At 44.4% G+C, this 22,634-nt stretch overlaps 1 pseudogene; it reads right to left on the bottom strand.

Annotated features, from left to right (window-relative positions):
* The window catches only part of LOC130876318 (probable ATP-dependent RNA helicase DDX5), a 76,425-nt pseudogene extending 60,289 nt beyond the window's left edge, over window positions 1-16,136 (bottom strand).
* Window positions 16,137-22,634: the final 6,498 nt, after the last annotated feature.

Here is a 22,634-nt window from a genome sequence, read left to right as displayed (position 1 = left end):
AATGCAGGGTAGATTGTCATGCTAATGTGAGCAACTAGCCAGTCACAGCACTTTCCATCCCTTAGATTGCTTTCTAAAATGTTTAAACAGCTGCCCTAGTTACAGGCCCACCATGAATGTCCCTAAGAACACTGCCCTCCTATTTAGTCTCTGGCAGAGTCGGTAAAGTCTCTTTTGCAATGTCCATATAGTGATTATGACTCGGTGGTCCTGTACTCTTAGCCACAGTTACTAATTCTGCCAGCACAAATCAATGCTTATAGACTTGTCCCAATAAAACTTTAATACCAAAATGAGCAACAAGCAAGATTCGTCCTGCGGGCCATAGTTTGATGACCTCTGGCCTATAGGACTGACATATTTTATCCTTAGGACTTCATGGTGCCCTACACCTATATTGTTAGTGTTTGGCAGGCTCAGACAGTAAAATCAAGAGGCCAGCATAGGCTACACAGAGATACACTGTCTCAAAACAAAACAAAACAAAATAAAACAAAACAAAAAACCCCGCCCAGCTGATTAGTAAAACAGACACTCATTTATATAACAATATAATTAAAGAAGACATCATGAATTTGGGAGAGAGAGTAGGGGAAATGGGAGGAGTTGCAAGGGGAGAGAAGGGTGGAGGTGATATAGAAGCAATGCTAACGCACATTCTCCAGACATTACATTTCTACATTTACCATGAAACGACACGAAGACCGTTACATTAGGAGAGGTATGGCCTCTAACTTCAGTTCTACTATGGCTTCAGTTGGCTAACCCTCCCCATTGTGTCTTCATTTCCTTATTAGTAAAGAAACCAAGTAGTCTAGATGCTCTCTAAGGGTCCTGAAATTGGAAAATTCTAATTTCTTTCAAGTATTCGTAGCTCTAAATGATAATTATATTATTTAGAATTATTTTCCAAGAAAACCCCCTCCACCTTCATCTCATGTAAGACTCTTGGTCGCAGAAGTGGCATGTGGGGGAGGTTGTCCACGAGAGTGGGAAGTTAGTGCCTCACTGCTGTCTGATTTCTCTGTCTGTAATCTGCCGCCTCCGCTCACCCACCGGTTCACGTGATCTGGATCCTTCATCTACACTTTGAGCAAATCATGCCTTCGGTGCGTTCTCTCAGTTTTCCTCTCCAGTGACACCCAGATTAGGAACTGCTTTGTTTCTTGCTTTTGTTTTGTTGCTCCCAACAGCTGAGAGGTTTGTCTCAGCCATGGGTGAAGAGGAACCTTCGTGTCCTTTGTGAGTCTTTCTCATAGGATCTTGTACACTGAGGTCCTGCAGCAAATACTACGCCCCTGCTGGCGCGAGGCCCCCGAAGAAGTCTGTCCCTCCATACTTGATGGGAAGATTACTGGAGGGAGATTTAGGAACTTACTTCAAGAGAAGCAATGCAACTGTGGGTATTCAGAATAGTCCTAGCGTTAGCGCTCAGTGCTAAATACACTATAGTGACGTGGGTACACAGCTCAAACACCAGTACAGCTTTCTTAAATTTAACGCTCTTGTGTAACACCAGGGCCTTTGTTGCCAACAGGCAGGAACCTCTGGAGAGCTATCCCAGGCAGCCTTTTCCACGATTGGGAAGTTTTTTTCTAGGAGGCCTTAGTCAATGACTGATAGACCCAGGCATATGAGCGTCCTATTTCCTGCTTTCCTGGAACTCTGGACCTAATTTACCCTCCCTATCCTCATTCCGCTTTGCTCATTGATCTGAGAAGACACAAACATGCTTCAATCCTCCAGAAAATACTCGAATCCGTAGTTAGTGTCTATTATGCTAGACCCTTTTGTTAATTCTGTGTGCATCTGGCCAATCATGAAAGGTTGGCGTCAGTATCATCATCTTGCAGGTCAGTAAATTATGGTTCCAAGGGATGAGCAGCTTTGCCAGTTTGACCCAAGAGCAAAATGGCAAACGGAGAATTCTGAGCTCAGAATTCTGCCTCTGTCCCTGGGGTCCACACTTGTTTTGATCTATGAGCTGCTCCCAGCCAAGCCAGTTGTTCTTCCTGGGAAGTCTTAATAGGACTTAACAAGATCTTTGCAGTGTGTGTGGGTGGGTGTGGGGGATCGTCTGCCATAGAAAGTGCTCTGCTCTGCGTGCCAGGATTTAAGGTGGTTTATACCTCCACCTGGGAGAGAGCTGGCAAACTTTGGCAAGGGGAAAAAAGGTTTATATGTCTAACGAAACAAAATGCCAGACGATGCGAAATGATAGCTGCCAGAAATATTACCCTCGTCTCTCTCCAAGTCCCAGTAAAAAATTAAGTTATGATTCTATCCTCTGCTGAAATGGGTTTTCGTGGGATTGGAATGGTGACGGTCCTAATCCATGAACTATTCATCACGGTGGCATTGGCAAATGTTTGAGTGCGGCAACTTCCCCCTGGTGAATCTCATGCATTTCTCCAGCCAATGGTTCAACAAGACTTGGACCCATATTTGCATCTCTCCTCACCTCTGGCAATCTGGTTATTAGTGCAATAAATATACAACATTTAATAATTCTTCATGTTTCCACTTGGAAACCATTAGCTGTCTCCAGGTTGACTACCAGAAGCTTCCAATTCCATTCATTAACATTTCTTGCCATGGGCCTCTGGGCAGTGCGGGTCTTGCATTCCCATTATGTGCTGCCCCTAATCATGGTTTTTATTTCTAACCTATTATTAATTAAAAAAATAAGAAATAGTCTTCCACTCTCTCCACTTCTGAATGAGGCTTCTATCTTCACGGCGTGAACTGCAAAGAGGCCTTTAGAGTGTGGCTTATAGCATCTGATAATTGCTGTGGAGGTAAATAATTTAGATGAACAGGCAGAGTGCGCGCATCTCCCTGCCTCGAGTGGTGAGAGCAACTGAAGTGGCAGCCAGCTGGGCACGCTGTCCCAGAGCAAAGGGAGTTGGAGCTGCATGACATCTAGAGCAATCGGAAAGAGGTGGCCTTTCTTAGGGGGTGCTATGGTGATCCTTGCAGCTTGCTGTGATGGGACAGGGCTCTCTTTGGAACATCTGCAGCCAGAATGGGGCCCCAGATCCTGGGACCCTCCCCCTGTCCCAGACACCAGCATCTTCCCCGCCAAGGCTTTCAAGATTTTGCCATGAAGGACAAAGGAACAGGCAGATCCTCTGGGTGCTCCGGTTGTCTTTTCTTCCCTTACTTCAAAGCCTCTGCATTGCTTTTCAGTCTGTAATTACCCTGGAGGTATTTTAGACTTGAAGCGACACCAGCAAAATTGCACTTCCTGATCTTGGGAGTCCACAGTTGTGTTTAATCAATTCTGAAGCTGCTCACGAGATGGACTTTTCAGCCATAACCATTAAAGGGGAATCATGATGTAGCGCAACTTCTTGTGCTCAGGGTACGGGATTCGCAATCTGAAATTAGAGAAACACTAGTCACTTGATGTGGTTTAATTTAGTCTGTACCTCCTTAATTAAAAGCATACCATTACCCACCCACATAACAAACCGACACTTTTATGCCAGACCATAGCCAGAAAGGGTTAGGGAGCGGCAAAAGTTAGGTGGGTCTGAAACACCAATTTTAAGATACTGACAGAGACTCCCAACGCCACCGTAGCTTCTGCAGTTTTCTAAATTGGAAGCTTTAAACCAGCTTCCAGGCTATTTAAGAGTCAGTCCTGTGTCTGTCTGTCTGTCGCTAGCAAAGTCCCTTGAGCATGCCCTACGCGCGACCACACACGTGCCTTTGCTTGCTAGCTGGATGACTTTCCCGATGTTCTTTACGGAGATTTGTGAGCTTGTGTGGTGTGTGGTGAGGGCTACAGAGGGCCAAGGGTGAAAGACTCCAGACTGGCTCCGGAAGAGGGAGACCTTGCTGAAGGGACCCCTCAGTGGATGTCCAGAAAAGACGGGTGCATGGTGGGTGCGAGTCTTCAGCTCAGGCTGCAGTGACGGTTTGAGAACTGTCCGTTTGTAGCTCTGCTCCCAGACATCCATCTACAGCTTGCAGAGACTTAAGCTGTCAGCAAGGGAGCTAATTTCACAGAGCAGCCAGGCCGGCCTCTGCCCCTCTCCTGAGGTCTCTTGCCTTCCTTCTCCTCTCTGGTGTGTGGACCTCAGTTGGGAGAGCGGGACCACCTTCTTCATCCGCAGCTGTCTCAGCCTGTCTCGTTCCTCTCTGGCAATTTCTTTTATTGTGTAGAGATTGGATGGTATGGTCTTTTTTAGGTTTTTTTTTTTTTTTTTTTTCGAGGCAGGGTTTCTCTGTAGCTTTGGTGCCTGTCCTGGAACTAGCTCTTGTAGACCAGGCTGGCCTCGAACTCACAGAGATCCACCTGTCTCCGGTCTTTTTAGAGCATGAACAATTGCACCATTCGTGATAAGAATTCTTTGCACCGCCCGGGGCGGTGGTGGCGCAGGCCTTTAATTCCAGCATTTGGGAGGCAGAGGCAGGCGAATCTCTATGAGTTTGAAGCCAGCCTGGTCTAAAAAAGCTAGTTCCAAGACAGTTAGGACTGTTGCACAGGCAGGGAAACCCTCTCTCAAAAAACAAAACAAAACAAAAAAATCCTTTGCACGACTCTTAGGAAGCAAGCTGCACCTCAGTTTGCTTTCCCATTAAACGGGCACGGTTCTCAAAACACACGCGGCGAGTTATGGACATTGCTAGCATTTGCAATAAACACTGCAACGTGTTTTCCCTTTAGCTTCAAGCCAGGCTGGAGAGGTTGCACAGCAGTTAGTGGCACTTGCTGACCAATCATGAGAACTAGAATGCAGAGGCCAGCGTTCCATAGCAAGCAGGGCCTACTGGGCATGCCCTAACTCCAGTTCCTGTGGCACAGAAACAGGAAGGTCATTGGGCTTGAGGGCTTCCCCCACATAGCCAAAGCATGCTAGCTCCCTCCCTCTGTGAAAAAGTAAATAAAGAAATGTCACTTAAAAGCTTTAAGCTGCTTCCATTTCCCATTCTCAGTTTTTTTTTTTGTTTGTTTGTTTTGTTTTTTAATGCTTCAGTCACAGTAGGCCTGATAATAGGACTCAGTCATTCCAAAGATTTTTGTGACCAACTGACAGCCTCGCTCTTTTGTTTTGTTTAACAGTGCTGGAAGTCAAATCTGGGCTCCAAAGGGCTAGCCTAATCCTCTTTCAATGAACCACACCTACTCCTTGTCTTTCTTTGCTCAATGAAGAAACCGAGGCCCAAAGTTACCAACATATTAGGCAGATCAAGAGATGGAGTTGGTTCTGCTCTATCTAGTGCTCTTTGGAAAAATCTACAAATGTCCTCTCATTCCTGGCAAGCTTCTCTGGGACTTGGGGTTGCTGGGATGAGCCTCAACTCTGGGGGAGCACTTTTTGATAGAAACGTTCTCTGTAGCTTCAGGTTCATCTGGGCAGGGGTGGGTGGGGCCCTTGGAATTATTTGAGGGGTATTTAGAAGGTTCCAAACACCCCCCCCACACACACACACACTGGGCATCAACTCATTCTCTACCCATTAGTTAGATAATAATTGCACCATGGGAAAAATATGAGCCCATTTAAAATAGCAGTGGTCCTGCTCTGAATATGCAGAAAGCATCCACCATGTTAGTGCGAACGAAGTAGTTCTGCTCAGAAGGGCTTGGGAGCCTAAGGCCCCAGGGAGAAAATTAGTTTTGAAAAGGGAGAAAGTATTCGGAAAGAGCAGAGGTCACTGAAAACAAGCCATTTGGACTCTCCAGTTTTGCCTAGGGCTAGTTTGTTCTGGTGGTTCCAGCAGGGCCCCTTCTGCCCCTCTGCTGACGCTGAGGGATGAATAATGGATTGGGAAGAGCGTTTAGGAAGAAGCCAGAGACTGATTGGGTGACCTGTGGTTGGGAGCAAGTCAGCCAGATGAGTGCAGATGTCCATCCCTGCCGAGGGTCATCCTGCAGGCCCTGAAACTTTCTGGTTTGAATTGGAAAAAGACAGAAGCAAGATGGCCCTTTGCTCCCACGTCACCTCAGTCAACATTACAGTATGCAAGGCCTGGCTGTGGCTCCTAGACCACAGCGACTGCTCTGTGTCTGCCGACACCTGCCAGCCTGCAATGTGTCTGCAATGGGCAGTCTCCAAAAGACTGAAAGGGAATTGAGAACCCCAATGCCCAAATGAGGAGGAGCCGAAGAGGTGGTGGCACCAAATAAGAACTGGTACCCAGGACGACTTTTTTCTTAGTGGTGAGCTAGAAGCCTGGCATGGTGTTGGCGATTCTCGTGTCTAGGGATCCAACAGACCTGGTCCTAATGCACAGCTTGGGTTTGAAAGAGTTGGAAGGAGGGAAGAAAAGCAAAGTCTCCTGATGCTGAATGTGAAGGAATTCCTGCTTGGGTTGCATAACCCAAGTCTGGTCATGAAAACAGCAGGAGGAGCAAAATCAAGACTGTCCACAAAGAATTGACCCATAGTCTTCAAAACTGTCCCCCTGGATGAGCACCCCGGCAACAGGATCAGGGCAGGCCTCTGGTGGGACATCTGGGGCTTGCTTCCTTGAGGAGAAGGTTCTAAGACTCACGAGTTGAGCTGAAGTCCTAGACGGTGAAGGACAACAGAAGCAGACATCTTAGATAGACTTCTGCGCCAGATGGGAAGATGCTCTGATCTCTATTATTAGGGGATTGGAAGATGCGTGTGTGGCCAGCTCACCCACTCCTGCTTCATGAACTCAGTCATAAGGGAAAAAGCATTAAAATCCAGGTCATACCCGTACATACTTCAATACTGACTGATTTGCCACACTCAGTACAGCGTGTCCAGGGAAAGCACATGGGTATAGCAGGAAGGGCATGAAGCTGTGCCACCTAAAACAAATGCCAGGTTATCCATTGGGCCCAGTTTTCCTAGCTTCAATCCCTTGACTGCTTCTCTGGAGCTCTGTGACACTGTCTTATTTTCTTCCTCAGCACCATGAGAGGGAGGATTCTGTGGTCTCTCCTGAGTTTGCAGGGCTATATTAATAACACATAATAGACTACAAAGATGTATGTGCGTTGCTGGTTTGTGATGCCTCCTGTAATTTAATATTGTTTGTAAAGTAATGAGGATGACTTCTGGGTGAGTCTGGGCATTTCATCCATTAATCACACGTAGAAATAAGACCACATTAAAAAGCCTTTACTTCTAGGACAGTTCTGATCAAGTTGTATGCCCTCGGAGAAAAATGTATATCATATCTCTTTTACTCTGAGGAGAGCCTGTAAAGTGGGTGTTTCTCTATCTAGGCACCAGATTCTACTGGGGTCCCCACCAAGTTCTTCACACATCTGGAAAGTATAATGTCATATTCCATGCAACTGAGACTTTTTTGGTTACATGAGGCAGATCGATGGCTTTAAACTAGTTTTAGGTAATAGATCTGTTTGAGAATTAAGTAAAATCATGGCTCCCTTTTCCCTAAAATGCCCATACCACACTTGTAAGATACTGTATACACCGCAAGAGGCTCCTTGGAACTCCCAGAAATTCCTAAGCTCTAGGCTGAGGATCCTTACTGTGTAGCCAAAGATACAGGGATGAGGATGGGACACAATAAGCTATTTGTTCCATGGTAGTTTGAGGTAAAAAGGGAAGACATAACACAAGCTCAAGCCATAATCACGCGAGAGCCCAAGCTGACATGAGACAAGTAATTGTCCTGTACCTCCCAAACAGAACTTCCGGAGTCTCGGTTGTTTTGGGGATGCAGAAGGCTTCAGCTGAGTCTTTCAGGCACTCTGGGGCACCCTGACATGGCATTCCTTACCATTTAGGAGGACTGATCACATTTCTCAAGACCTGGCTGAGTCTCTGTGCTCAGGATAACCGCCTGTCACGTTGCTTGCGGAGCAGTGCTGCATCGGTGATGGCTGCAGATTTGCTTCCGGACACATTGCTCTGTTTTCTATCCTCCAGCACGTTAGAACTTCCAGAGAACTGTCAGAACTGGGGTGGGGGCAGCACTCACGGATTTTTTTTTTTTCTGAGTTTCTCTGTTCTCTGAGTTGCGATTCTTCGGTTGTTGGCCAGTGGCTAGCACCGTATGGCTCTCTGCTGTTTGGATTCGTACCTCCTCTCAGCTCCCCACACAATGTGGGGACTGTTTGCAAGGCTCCTTTCCATCACTTCACCCAGCAGCATATGACATCTTGGGGATTTGCATTTTTTAATTTAATCATTAGCTTAGTGTTTGGGGGACATTAGTCATCGGAAGTTAGCCTCATTCATCCAGATGCGTGCTTGAAAGTAACAGCTCTTCTCCCTCTCCCATAATGCTCCCCTTGAGCACGCCTTCTCCCATTTCCTTTAAAAAAAAAAAACACTCTGTTCTGGAACTCAAAAATGAAGACATCAAAGCTGGAAGGAGTTATTAATAAAGGAACTACATTTGAGGCTTCCAGAGGAGTTGAACCTGGCTAGAGTCATGGAGAACTGGCCAGGAAATGGTTTAAATTTGATCTTCAAGAGCCTTAACAAATGGAAAACCCTTCTCTTGTCTACAGTTCTCTGGGGGGACCAGAGTCCAGGGCTTGATTTTGTTTTAGCACAAATGAGTGAGGAGAGTTTGCTCCTCTGGTTTCTGGCATCCCTTTTGAAAGCAGGACTATTTTCTGTGTTGCTTGGGCTTTGTGAGTTGCTGGACAGATGGTGCTGCAGGGGAAAGTTGGACTTGAACTTGCAGTAGAGGAGAGGAAGATTATTTCAAATAAGCAAAGGCCCTGAGTAAAACTGTGAGAGTGTTATAGGAGTTGTTGGGGCTCTGGACCATGGTCCTAAAAAAGTCAATTAAATTTTGTTTTTCTCTTTCTCCTTCACTTTTCACCTGTAAGGGTGAAAAGAAAAAAAAAAGATTTATTAAACATTGGGAGAAGGAACAAATAAAGAAGTTCAGTGGGACCCGAGTTCATCTTTGCTGTGTTAATACAGGTTTAAGTTTACCCGGAGAGTAAGAAGTACACATAACTAAGCTGTCCCCCAAGATGTTACCATGACCACCACTGACCCATTGTTATTTGGGCTCCAGTCTTGTTGATAAAGTGGTCTGGCAAGTTGTCAGAATTGTGTGATATCTTTTTCTATGATTGGCATCAGGGGCCCAACCTTTTCCTTACCCAGGATTACTCTCCTGGGGAATTCTCAATTTCCTGGGCTCCATACTGATAGTCTAGAGCTAAAGGGAGAGTCACAAGTGTTTCTTTAGAATTTTTTTTTTCTCCTGCCAGGAGAATTAAAGAGCAGGTATAAGACGGATGCTCTAGCCATACTGGGTGTTCAGTTTTTGAGTCTGGATAGGGAAGAATGGGCATAGGGAGAAGGCCTGCTTGCCATAGTAGGCTGTATTCTGTAGGGTATCTAGAGGCGTTGAAAGCCTGTGTATTTGGGGTTTCAGGATTGTCATAGCCTTAGTGTAGTAGGGAGCTGCGGGCCTCTTCCCACAGCCCGGCTCATGGCTGCCTGGCTAGCTTATGCCCCAAGATAACGACACACAAACTCTATTATTTTAAACACTGCTTGGCCCATTTCTATTCATGTGTGTAGCACCCCAAGGAGCGCTTACCGGGAAGATTCTAGCCTACGTCCATCCTGGGTCGGAGCTTTATCGCTGTTGTGCTGTTTTAAAATGCCAGCTTTCTGGGCCGTCCTGCCAGGGCAAACTCTGACTCTTTGAGGCAGGAGGTCAGCTACAGAGAGAGCATTTGAGTGTTATAGCTTGTTTGCTGGCAAGGACCTTGAAACGCCACAGAGTTGTGGTGATAAATATGGCTACAGCCGGTACCTCAGCCATGAGGCTGGAAAGCTAAGGAATGGGCTGAATCCAGCCGACAAAGCCACGGCTTTCATCCTACTGATATTGCTTGGTAAATTAAAGACTCATGTGGTCAGAAAAAGAGAGAGAGATACAGTAAAGAGAGATTCAAAGACAAAGAAAATTTCTAAATGGTTTACAGTGTGTTAAAAGTATATGCAGGCTAAAAGTTCTTAAAAAAAAATAAGGAAGAAAGAGAGTAATTGGGTGTGGTAGTACACACCTTTAATCCCAACACTTTGGAGGCAGAGGGAGATTGACCTCTGTGACTTCAAGGTGTGGTAGCACACGCCTCTAATCCCAATGCTTGGGAGGCAGTGACAGAAGGATCTCTGAGAGTTCAAGGACAGCCTGGTCTAAAGAGTTATTACAGGACAAAGATATACAGAAAATATAAAAGTAAAAGTAAACGAAATAGAGGTTAAAATAAAGCCACACAAAGATGGAAAATACAATGAGAATCTTGATACTGTATGCTATTATGCTCTGTTTGAATTGTTTGCATGCTGAGGAAGGAGCAACAGATGCTAAAAGATATTTGTTTATAAATGCTGCTGAACTAATCCAAGATAGATATTTTCAAAATACCTTGACTTCAGAATTTGGATCTAAGGATATGATACTTTGGAAAAGAGTTTCTTCTTTTGTTTTCACAGAGGATGAGACTCTGTGGATTGCGTCTATCCCAATATGGTATGATAGACCACGCCCTCCTGAAAGGTTGCTGTGAACACCTTCAGAAAATTACTTCACTCAACTGCCGACTGAGATGACCCTGGCACACAGGTTACTCCATGAAAGATCTGAATAACAGTGCCCCCATTCAGCAGGAAGCAGTTTGGAGAGAAAAAACTGTGCCCATGTTCCCATATATTGTTTATAAATGTTCTTTTACATTTAAAGGGGGAGATGATATAGATGTGAATAATTTGCATTGATATGAATCTTGGTTTACTGGTATTAATTTAAGGTCAATTTTATTATATGTATATGTATTTCTGATATTGATTAAAGTATTGTGATTGTGTAGTTCATGTAAAAATGTAATGTATATAGGTTGTTAATGGATAATTATCAATAATAGTCAAGTTTGTAGTCATGTTAGTTAGATTTTCTAGATGTGCATGGATATATTTCAGATAGGCATTCATCATATCTTTCAAAGATTACAGAATATGGCATTTTAAATGTTTTAATAACTTAGGGTTTTTCATGACAATGAGACACTCTGCTCCTGGCAGCACCAATCTACTTCAAGAAGAAAGAAGATGGGCATCGAAGAGGATTCTTAGGGAGTTTGATAGCTATTTGGGCAAGAAACTGCTCTTGCCTGGACTATTGTATAAACTGGACACAAAGAACCCGCAGAGAGAGGACTGCTGAACTTGCCTAAAGGTGAGATGATCTTTTGGGGTTCCTGATTCATGAAAGAGACATGAATTCATGCGAGACATTCTGCAGGACACAGCAGATAGTGACTGAACTGCCTTTGAAATTTCCTGCTTCATGGAAATGTCTGCTGGAAACTATGGGCCTGTAGGCCGAAGATGGATGCCCCAACGGTACAGAGAAACTTTGGGTGACTGTCAAGGCAGCGAGATGTCTCTGTCATTTCTAGAGTTTGAAAGTTGCTTATTTTTTGTTTGCTTAGGTAATATTATATCCTTCTGGAGTCTTTGATAGAGTTGAAGAATAGATAGATAGTTATAGTTTTCTTTAGTTATGATAAAGATAAAATAGATGTAAATATTGTAACTGTAATTCTTACTTGATAACTGTTTTGCTATATGTAATTTTGCTATGTTAGAGCCTTTCCTTTTTGTTTAAACAGAAAAAGGGGAAATGATGGAGGAAGGTCATTGGCTAATAAAGAAACTGCCTTGGCCCATCTGATAGGGCAGAATTTAGATAGGTGGAGTAAACAGAATAGAATGCTGGGAGGAAGAGGAAGTGAGCTCAGACTCGACAGCTCTGCTCTCTGGAGCAGACGCCATGCTCCCCTCTCCCCGGCAGACGCGATAAAGCTCCGACCCAGGATGGACGTAGGCTAGAATCTTCCCGGTAAGCGCTCCTTGGGGTGCTACACACATGAATAGAAATGGGCCAAGCAGTGTTTAAAATAATAGAGTTTGTGTGTCGTTATTTTGGGGCATAAGCTAGCCAGGCAACCATGAGCCGGGCTGTGGGAAGAGGCCCGCAGCTCCCTACTACACCTTAGAATTGTGAGTTCGATAGTGGTTTTCAGTACAATATGCTCATGAGAGTCCCTTCTGGGTGTTTTTCATGAGCAAAGGCCAGTGATTTTAATATTAATAAAGAAATTGTCAGGACTAGAGAGATGGGCTTAAGTGTATTTGCTGCTATTGCAGCAGAGGACTAGAGTGTGGGTCCACAGATCCAGGGGATCTGTGAACACCCCTACACACACAGAACATTGCCATCATTTATATGAGAAAGATAACTTTCCCATCTTCAACTTGAGCTACTTGGCTGTACTCATCCCAGCATTGCCCTCAGAGTTTGTGCTATGATGTCTGAAGATAGCATCCTGCCTGTGATATCGATTCACTGAACTGTCCTCAGCATCCCCAGGAGAACCTGTTAGGCCTAGAGAGATGCCTCAGTTATTACAAGCAGGTGGTACTCTCTCACGGGGCCATAGCACATTCATGGCACGAATACTGGACCGTTCACACCTGTCTGCAACCCTAGCTCCAGGGACTCCAGTGCCTTCCTTTGGACTCTTCAGGCACCTGCACCCACATGTGCATATCCCCCACTCCCACAGTGCATACACATGTCATTAAAAAAATTAATATAATTAATTCTTTTGCATCCTGCATCTCTTCCTGGGACACACCCTTGTGACCCACTTGCTCTTCCGTTTTCTCCTCTCTCTGCATGTATTATTCTTTTCAAAGCTATTTATTATTGTTAGTATTATTTTGTTTGTCTCTGGGCGGTATAGGAACCTGTGTGCCACAGTGTACGTGTGACGGTCAGAGGACAACTTGGTGGAGTCAGTTCTTTCTCTCCACCTTAAACGGGATCAAATTCAGGTCACCAAGCTTGCAGACCAAATGCCTTTACCCCCAGAGCCATCTCATAAGTCCTCTACTTGTGGCCTTTTTAAAAATGGAATTGTTTCCTCTTATCCTTGTCCTCCAGAAGAACAAAATATTCTTTGCTTACTCCGGGAGCAGAAAGTTTAACTCTTTCTTAGAGCATACCCAGTCATGATCGCGGTCTACACTAAACTCCTAGAGCCTCCTATTGACTCGTGTTCCTCGCTGCTTCTCTTCATTCCTGCCTCTCATCTTACATCCCAATGCCTGTCTTAGTATAGTAACAATTCATAAAATCCGTCACTCGCTTCCTCTCTTCTCACTCGCCGGGACATTGTATCCTAGAGGAGTGTAACAACCTCTGTCTTCGCACTGTGGTTACAAAGGAGGACGTGTGCGGGAGGACATTATCACAAGACCAAACAGCGTCACTGTCAAACTTTTATCAGGTCTGGCTTCTACTTCAACGAGTCACCATAATTTATAATACACAACATAGGGTTCCCCCCCCTCTAATTTTTAACAGAATATTCGTGATTTTAAACTAAGCTATACAATGAAATCATTAGAAATCCAGATGACCTGAGAATCAGCATTCTCTCCTCATTTGATGAACTCATAGGCCTCTTTCCAACCAGTCACTGAAGTTCTTAGTGTATACATTTCCAGAAATGTCACAAACATGAAAACCAACATGCATATTTTTTTCTTACCTGTTCTCTTTACTTTTACATGTATGGCATCACTTCTTTTTTGTTTTTTGTTAATTATACTTGTGTCATAGATGAACCCATTTCAGTACATCCAACATCCTCACTCTTTTAAATATAACTCCATTCCACTAGAAGATGTACATGAATTTATTTAACCAGATCACTAATGATGGTCATTTCCAAAGTCTTATAAATTGTGCAATAGTGATTATGTTTATAGCCATGCGGTTGTTCATATGTGTTGGTATATTTGCAAGATAGATTCCTAAAAGTATTATAGATGGGTCAAATTGTGCGCCATTTGCTGTTTAATAGATGCTGTTGAATCCCTCTCTACAGAGTTTGCACCAATTTTCATGCCCTCCAGCAGTGTGCAAGAATGCTGGCATCTCCAGGCTTGCTGTCCCAGTGTGCCCATCACCTCTTTCCTCTCTGTCTATGGGACACATGGGGTAAGTTTTCTCATTGGGGAAATTTGCATCTCCCCAGAGATAACTGAAGCCACTGAACCACTGAGGAAGACTTCTCTCGTTTATCTCTCTCAAACCTGTTCTTTTTTTTGTTGTTGTTTTTTTGTTTTTTTTCGAGACAGGGTTTCTCCGTAGCTTTTGGTTCCTGTCCTGGAACTAGCTCTTGTAGTCCAGGCTGGCCTCGAACTCACAGAGATCCGCCTGCCTTTGCCTCCCGAGTGCTGGGATTAAAGGCGTGCGCCACCACCGCCCGGCTCAAACCTGTTCTTATCTGTCTACCTGGGTCATTAAAAATGGCCTTTTCAGTGGAAACAGGTCCCCTTGTGTGTTCTGAGTCTCATATCTTCTGTCTTCTTCTTTATGCTGTAAGTTCAACCCCTCTCTCCCCATGGATTCTTTCCAATGAGCTTCAAGTACGCATCAGTGTTTGCCATGTTTGAAATATTTGTCCATAACCTTTCAATTTCTCCAGTTCCTGTCTTAACTCAGCTTTAATGGCCACACCAAGCAAAGGGTTGGCATGCACCCCCATCTCAGCATACACCTTTCAACACACATCCACACATCTCTACTGTTCTACGTGCTCTGGTAGAAACGGCCAGTGACTACCACAATGCTGCTTCTAATAAGGACCGCTCAACTCTCCTTTTATTTCTTAGTGTCTTCTGTTCAAGTTGGCTTCTCCTTGGAAGGCCCTTTCTCTTGATGTCCTGATACCACACTCTGTTGGATTTCTGTCTGTTATCTGCTCTCCTTTGGCCTTCTTGGTTTGCCCCGCACTCCCTATCTGGTCCTAACTTTGCTCCCCCAAGACATATATGACTATTTCTTTCTGATATCCTCTCTGAAAGAGAACTTATTTTAATCCCAGTGATTTCAAACATCAACTATAGGCGATGGATCCCAAATATTTATCTCTAGCTATCGCTTCTTCTGTGAGTTCTAGGTCTGCCTGTCCAACTGTCGCCTGTCTACATCTTCTGTTGGATCTCTCACTTGCATTTTAAATTTAAGATGTCTAGGACTAAAATCTCTCTCTCCTCCACACCCACGCCTTCCGTGCCTCTAGTGTTTCCCTCTATGTAACTGGCACCTTCTGCCATATGTCTGTAGGTGCTGCTAAGGGAGACATTATCCTGGAGAGCCCCACAGCTACAGGACCCTGCCGAATACATAAACAGTTTCACTCGTTCGCTCTCAACGCGTATCTCAATGTCACCATTTGCTTATTTCAAATGACATGCCTTCACCAAAGCCATGGCGTCTCTATTGATTCCCTGGACAACCACAGTAGGTCACACTGTGTGTCTGCTCTTACTTCATCTATGCCCTGGATAACCACAGTAGGTCACACTGTGTGTCTGCTCTTATTTCATCTGTGCCCTGGACAACCACAGTAGGTCACACTGTGTGTCCGCTCTTACTTCATCTGTGCCCTGGACAACCACAGTAGGTGACACTGTGTGCTTGCTCTTACTTCATCTGTGTTTTGGCTGGAGTTCCCAAAGATGCTGACTAGCTGATGTTACTTTTCTTTTTCAAACTTTTCAGGGGCTTCTATCACTTCTCACAGTAAAATCCAAACTGTTGTACGCAGTGGCATCTACTCCAGACCTTTCTGCTGCCCCTCCTCCCTTTCCTGAGGAGCAGGATCTGCCTGGTGACATCATGCTAGCCCCCCACTTCCCTTGCAAATAGACATGGATGTGCAGCAGGTATAATCAGAGATCTCTAAGTGGAAACGTTTTGGGGGAACTCTGGAAGGTGCTTCAAGGAAGCCGATTTGGGAATATCTTTGTCCTTTCCTTCTTCCCTCTTAAATATCTAGCATGCAGTGCTGGGGGCTGAATCTCCATTGTTGCTCTATGATTCAGGTGGGCCCTGCCAGGACTCGAGGACAATGTAGAAAGATGGAAGAAATCCCCATCCTGCAGGCCATGGAGCTATCCTACTGACCCTCAGGAGCCACGCCCATCTCTGGGCTTCTTTTACAGGAGAGAGCAATGTACTTCAGTTTTCTTCATGCCCCTGCTGCCATATACTTTGGTGACGTCAACATTGGCCCCTGCAGCCCAGTTCCTCTTTGTGATCCCATCTCCTGTGGACCAGCCCATCGTCACTCTCCACTCATCATGCTGGTTACTTTCTTGAACTCTTGGCCACCTCGGGCCAGGCCTTCTGTCTTTTTCTGACAGGATTCTTTTTGGCACCTTTCTGCCCCGCCTTCTCCTGTCATCTTCCAGGCCTGAATTTAAATGATGCCCCTGACTTAGAGGGCGGGCCTGCTCAGCTTCTCTCATGTGCTTTCGGTTTCCTGTTTCTCTCAAGAAACTCGGACTTCTTTTTTCTTTCCCAGTCCTGATTACAGTTGGAAATGGCATTTTAATTTGGAAGGTTTGCTATCTGTCTGTCTATCGTTGAAAACCCATGTCTGTTTGCTTGGTGTTTATTCCCAGCACTCAGCTCTGGGCTAAGGATATGCTCAAAAAGAGACGAGATGAATGTAATATGCAAGGACACCACGGTTCAGGCAGTGGCACCAAGAATCTCAGAGTCCAGGTTTTAGTGCTGTGTCTCAGCAGCTGTGTGGCTGTGGCCAGTTCAGCTCCTTCTCCTGCTCTTTTACAGATATTCAAATGCAGATGGTAGAGGAACATTCCTGAGGGGATCTTGGCAAAGATTAAATAACCAAATAAAAGTAAAGAATTTAGCAGGGTGACCTTCACAGCGGAAATGCTCAGTACACTTTAGCCATTATTAATGAGTAAATGGAGAAATCAATGGAAAACCCAAGGTCATTTTTGACATTGTGTTATCTAACCCAGGAAAGAGACCCGATGCTTTGACGGTGGCCTTCGCTGTCTGAGGTTGCAGCACCTTCAGTCAGATGAGAGCAGAGAGCGCTAGCAATGTTCACAAGGGGCTCTTTGAATCTCCACCTTAGCGTCTTTGTTCAGTTCAAATGCACTGCCCCAGCACGGCCTCCCTGGTTTTGCTTACTTCTGCTCTTCTGGCCTGAGCTCCCAGCAATCCCATGAGGGAGGGCCAGTCCTGTGGTCCTGGGGGCGCATGACTTGCTCTCCTGAGAGATGGCAGTGTCACCCAGGCTGAGACGTTTTTCTGTCAACCACCCTTCCCTGACTAGCGACAAAAGTTCTTTCTGAGGTGAGAACTTAGTCTCTCTTATCGAAGGTGAAGACAGCTAACACCCTACTTGCTGAAGAGTGTGGGGGAGAGGCTGGCTGACTTTCTGTCTCCAACCTAGTACTTATGCCGTTCCACCAAACCCGTGCAAGTTCAGAGAGGCCACTTCAGAGGCTGTTTGGTTTTTACACGGGAAACTCCAAAGCCACAGACCTGGAAAGGCTTCAGTCTCCCCTGGATGAGCCGTCTTCCCACTTAGAAGACTTTTCAGGTCCCTCATGCAGGAAGAGTTGATCAGGACACACACACACACACACATACACACACACACACACACACCAGCAATAATAACCCACTCTGGACTTGCTGTAATCCTGGCTTGATCATTCAAGAGAATACTTGAGTAATACTTACCTACCTCACTGGGGTGTTGTTAACGATTAATTAGTTAATGTTTGCAAAGCACTTTGCAGATGTAGAGTGCTTGTTTATGTGCTAAGTATTATTATTATCAAGAAGAAGTTCTGTGGTTTGGCTGAAAGTAATTTTTTTTTTGCACTCATACATTTAGCTATAAATAAATCAAGACTATTTCCAAGAGTATTTTGCATTCAGGGTCACTTTCTGCTCATTACCAATCACCTAATCTCTCTCGTTCTTCTTTGGGTTACAAAAACCATCTCTTCTTAAGAACTTTGATCTTCGAGATAATTTTAGTACTGTCCTGGTGTGTGTGAGGGATAGTTTTCCCAGAGACTGCCTGTTTCCCCAGGAAAAGGACCAAGCAGGCTGTTCTTCAGCAAGAGCCCCATTCCTTATTTAGTAGCTAAACTGAATCTGAAGAGACCCCATCTAATTTAGATCTGAACTGACTACAAGGAAATAAATAAAAATTAGATACAGAGCTGTTGCCTGTGAAACAGATCAACGATGAGAATAAAATGGTTCTTATAACCGTAGGGACGGGAAGTGTTGGGCGTTATCGCCTTCCTCTGTCTCTAGTCGGTCTTTGTTCTTCAGGAGTGGGATGAGGTTGGGGTGTGAGGCTGAGGAAAGGGGCAGGGGCCCCACAGTGTGCCACTGTCCAGTGAAAGAACAGCCTTAATGAAGTAGTGAACTGTCCGGGTTCGTCATAGCCAACAAGTGGAGGTCTTTCTTCTGCTGCCTTAGGCAATTCCATGGCAGTCACTCAGGATCACTAATGAACTTAGCAGATGATAAATCAACAAGGGGTACGGCACTAGGAAAGAGGTGGCGAAACTGGAGTGTCTGTTGAGGAGAGCTGGGGTTGTGTTGCGTTGACAGCACGCTGGATCTGGGACGGGATATATTCTCTGGCATATTCTTGTGCTCTTTTGTAGGTGTGGTTAGACCAGAGATGTTTACAGCAGGAACTTAAATTGCCAAGATATCGGATCAGTATTAGACCAGGATTATAAGTCTAATGTGTAATTCCAGGGTAGGTGGGAACAATCAAGCTGAATCACTGTCTTTGTAAGGAAATGAAAAGTCAAACTGCTGACCACGTGCATTTTATACTATTTAATTAAAAGTAGATAATGGTGCCTGAATGAACCACAAATCAGATAAAATGGCAGCGTTTTCTCATATTTAGCTCATATTTGACTTGTGGTAGTGTGACAATTCCCCAGAACAATTCTGTGATGTCTCCAAATAGAAAATCAGGAGTGTAATTAAAAATAGTTCAGGGAAGAAGCAACATTAGCTCCAACTTTGAAGAGAACGACTCCAGACACTGTGGCCCGCATTGCCATTCCTCCCTAATGAGGACCTCCTCTTTGCTTGCTTTCTTCACTTTTAAATGAAAAGAAGAAAATTATCAGGATTTACCCGGCTCAAAATGTGTAATTTAAGCATACAATGTGTCTTTCATTGAAGTAATAAAGGAAGAATGGTTTACACATTTTAGTAATCAAGATTTCATATTTATTCATTTGTTTGTTTTAGTGGAGAATCATAAAGTGTAGTCGGTAATTCCCTGGACTATCTTTAGAGGCGTTGGTTTCATCATGAGCGGTTGTGGGAATGTCCATCTGCCCCTTTTTAGTGACATTGGAGTTACTGTTTATTCTATTTCTAAATAAGGTAGGGAATAGTCTTATTAAATTTGAAGTTTTCTGCCGCCAGTCCAATATGTCTGTAGAGTTAGAGCTGGATGTCTTGTGGCCCTAGGAAGAAATAAGGTGTAGGCAAAAATCTTCCCTTTGACTCACTGGCAACTTTCCCTTGCGCTTAAGACCATAACCAGGAAGATTTTCATACATTATCTGTGTAATGGTCATCAATTATTTTATGATTAAATCAACTCATCTACCTTTTTAGAAATGTTTTCAGGAGTTCCTTTATATACCTGTTTTTCTTCTAGGTATTTGAATATATTTGGTGATATATTATTGAGAATTCTTTGATATTTCTGGACGCCTGGGCAATACCTGAGGTGATTTTGCAACAGAATCTGTGGATACCTGTTGTTCACCTAGCCTTCGTTTCTAGTTAGAATAAGCTAAGGGCTCCTTAGATAAAAGTCTTGCATTTCTCATCCTTTATTACTTAATTTTTACTTCAGACCATCGTCTTAGATTTGGGACAAAGAACACATTACTTCAGCAACAGAGAAGAGATTTGATTTGTAACACACATAGAAATATATGTCACTAACTCTAAGGAAACAAGAACCTACCTCCTATTGTTGCTGAATAAGCCTGGTAGGAAGGGTGGCCAAACTGGGTGGGAACTGACAGGCAAGTTACCTGAGCAGACTATGGTGGGAACTGGCAGGAGTTACCTGAGCAGACTATGGTGGGAACTGGCAGGAATCACTTGAGCAGACTATGGTGGGAACTGGCAGGAATCACTGGAGCAGACTATGGTGGGAATTGGCAGGAATCACCTGAGTAGACTATGGTGGGAACTGGCAGGAGTCACCTGAGTAGACTATAGTGGGAACTGGCAGGAATCACCTGAGTAGACTATGGTGGGAACTAGCAGGAGTCACCTGAGTAGACTATAGTGGGAACTGGCAGGAGTTACCTGAACAGACTATGGTGAGAACTGCAGGAATCACTTGAGCAGACTATGGTGGGAACTGGCAGGAATCACTGGAGCAGACTATGGTGGGAATTGGCAGGAATCACCTGAGTAGACTATGGTGGGAACTGGCAGGAGTCACCTGAGTAGACTATAGTGGGAACTGGCAGGAATCACCTGAGTAGACTATGGTGGGAACTAGCAGGAGTCACCTGAGTAGACTATAGTGGGAACTGGCAGGAGTTACCTGAGCAGACTATGGTGGGAACTGGCAGGAGTTACCTGAGCAGACTGTTCATCTGAGTTGGCATCCTAGCACGGCATGCATGGGTTTGAGAATATTCTGGAGAAATGGCATGGTGACATCTGAAATTCAACATGAAGATGGTAACAGAAAGCAAGATGAGAAGCCTAGACCAGACACTGATGGAGGAATGTCATTGGTTAAATAATAAAGAAACTGCCTAGGCCCATTTGATAGGCCAACCCTTAGGTGGGTGGAGTAAACAGAACAGAATGCTGGGAGAAAGAAGCCGAGTCAGTGAGTCACCATGATTCTCTCACTCCAGACAGACGCAGGTTAAGATCTTTCCTGGTAAGCCAGCTCGTGGTGCTATACAGAATATTAGAAATGGGTTAGATCAATATGTAAGAGCTAGCCAATAAGAGGCTGGAACAAATGGGCCAGGCAGTGTTCAAAAGAATACAGTTTCTGTGTAATTATTTCAGGTAAAGTCATGCGGGCGGCCGGGTGCTGGGGACGCAGCCCCACCGCTCCCACTTCAACAAGACGCAACTAGGTGGAACCTATTGTTTATGGTTCATAGTTACACTTAGGCTAAAAACCCAGTGACCCCAAAGAAAGTATTCACAAGTTTCCTTTAGTCTTAGTCTGGTGTCTAGCACAAAACTGACTCAAAATGAGTGTGTGGAATGATTAAGTGACGATCCGACCTTGTAAAGGGCTGAACTCTTCCCTGGAGAGTTACAGCTCCCCAGAGTCAAGTAGGAATGCTCTATCTAGGTAATGCATTTTAGGATAGTTTTGAGGGGTTGATCTAATTTTCTATACATCTTTTTAATGGAACTTTTATGAAATTTTAAGAATTATGTGGTTTTTAAGACAGCAACCCCTAAAATATAGCTTGAGTATTTCCAGAAATCTAAATTAACCTCCCTATCTGAGGTTATACATACTGATCCGGCTTCAAACCAACTGGCAGCTATTATTTACCCTAAAATTAAAAATCAGGAAAACAGCTTTTCTTCTCGCAAAGAGACATTCATGAAAAGTTTTGGTCCTGTTATGCTGGCTTTGGCCTGGGTGACTCATATTTATAATGGTCATAAAATATCTCTTACTTGCTTTAAGCAGATTTATCATTAATATTGTACCAGTCGCTATAATTACTAAGGTTACTGCTTCAATAACTTTAGATGAGTTTGAAACACTATCAAAAGAAAATAGCCTACCTCTGCATATACATAATTGTCAAAATAGCTCATGCACTGCCTAGAAATGTAGATCACGCTAGCAGAAATGTGCAATGGGCATGAGTCAGGGAACTAACTTTTAGCTTAACCTATGGTAACCCGTGAATAAGCATCACTCTTGGGATGAAATTCACCTCTTTAATTTTTAGCATATTTAGATGCACACCCATCGCTCCCTTATTAAAAGCTGAATGCAAAACAAAAATGTATGCTGATACTTGGAGTGTGTGTGAGGCAAAACCACCCGAGAATCATTTGGGAAGAGCTCTTGCTAAATTTGAAAGCCCTTGGAAAGGCAGGGACACGCAAGGAGAATAACCTTAAACAGTCCCTAAAAGAGTTGCCTTGATGTTTGCAGGGATCCCTGTCATGCTGGCAAGAGTGACCTAAACTTGTTACCACCATCTTCCATTAGATGACTCCAGCGAAGTTTGCTACCCAGGTAGGGATAAAAAGCAAATGCACATCAATCCTTCATTGGGAAGCTTTCATCTTTTCTTCTGCTAACTCGGTAAATTTGTTTAAGCTGTAATGAGCCAAGGGCTCACTGACACCAAGGACCCGCTGAGCATCTGGGTTATGGCAGGTGCTGGGTTAGATCTGGCGACTTCTTAAGGGGAGACTGGCTTTTTCTTTCAAACAGCTCAGGCGTGCCTCTGGCTTCCTGGCAATGCTGCAGCAGCATGCGAAGGACAAGGGCATCTGCATCACAGGTGGGAAGAGTCATCAGACATCTGGAATGATTTTTTTCTTCCCCCCCTCACCCCCCCGGCAATTGAAAAGTGAGGTAAGGACCCAACTCTGCTGTGATTGACAGACGTTTTCTTTTTGATGTAGAGGTTTTGATCGTGATCATCAGGGCTGAGTTATTCCCCGAGTGCCTTTTGATTTGTTTAAATGCACAATCCTATGGGTTATGTGTCATT

The sequence above is a fragment of the Chionomys nivalis genome, chromosome 6 (assembly GCF_950005125.1).
Source record: "Chionomys nivalis chromosome 6, mChiNiv1.1, whole genome shotgun sequence".
In the NCBI taxonomy this organism is placed as follows: Eukaryota; Metazoa; Chordata; class Mammalia; order Rodentia; family Cricetidae; genus Chionomys; species Chionomys nivalis.
Note: the sequence above shows the minus strand (reverse complement) of the source record. Positions and strands in the feature narration are given on the sequence as shown.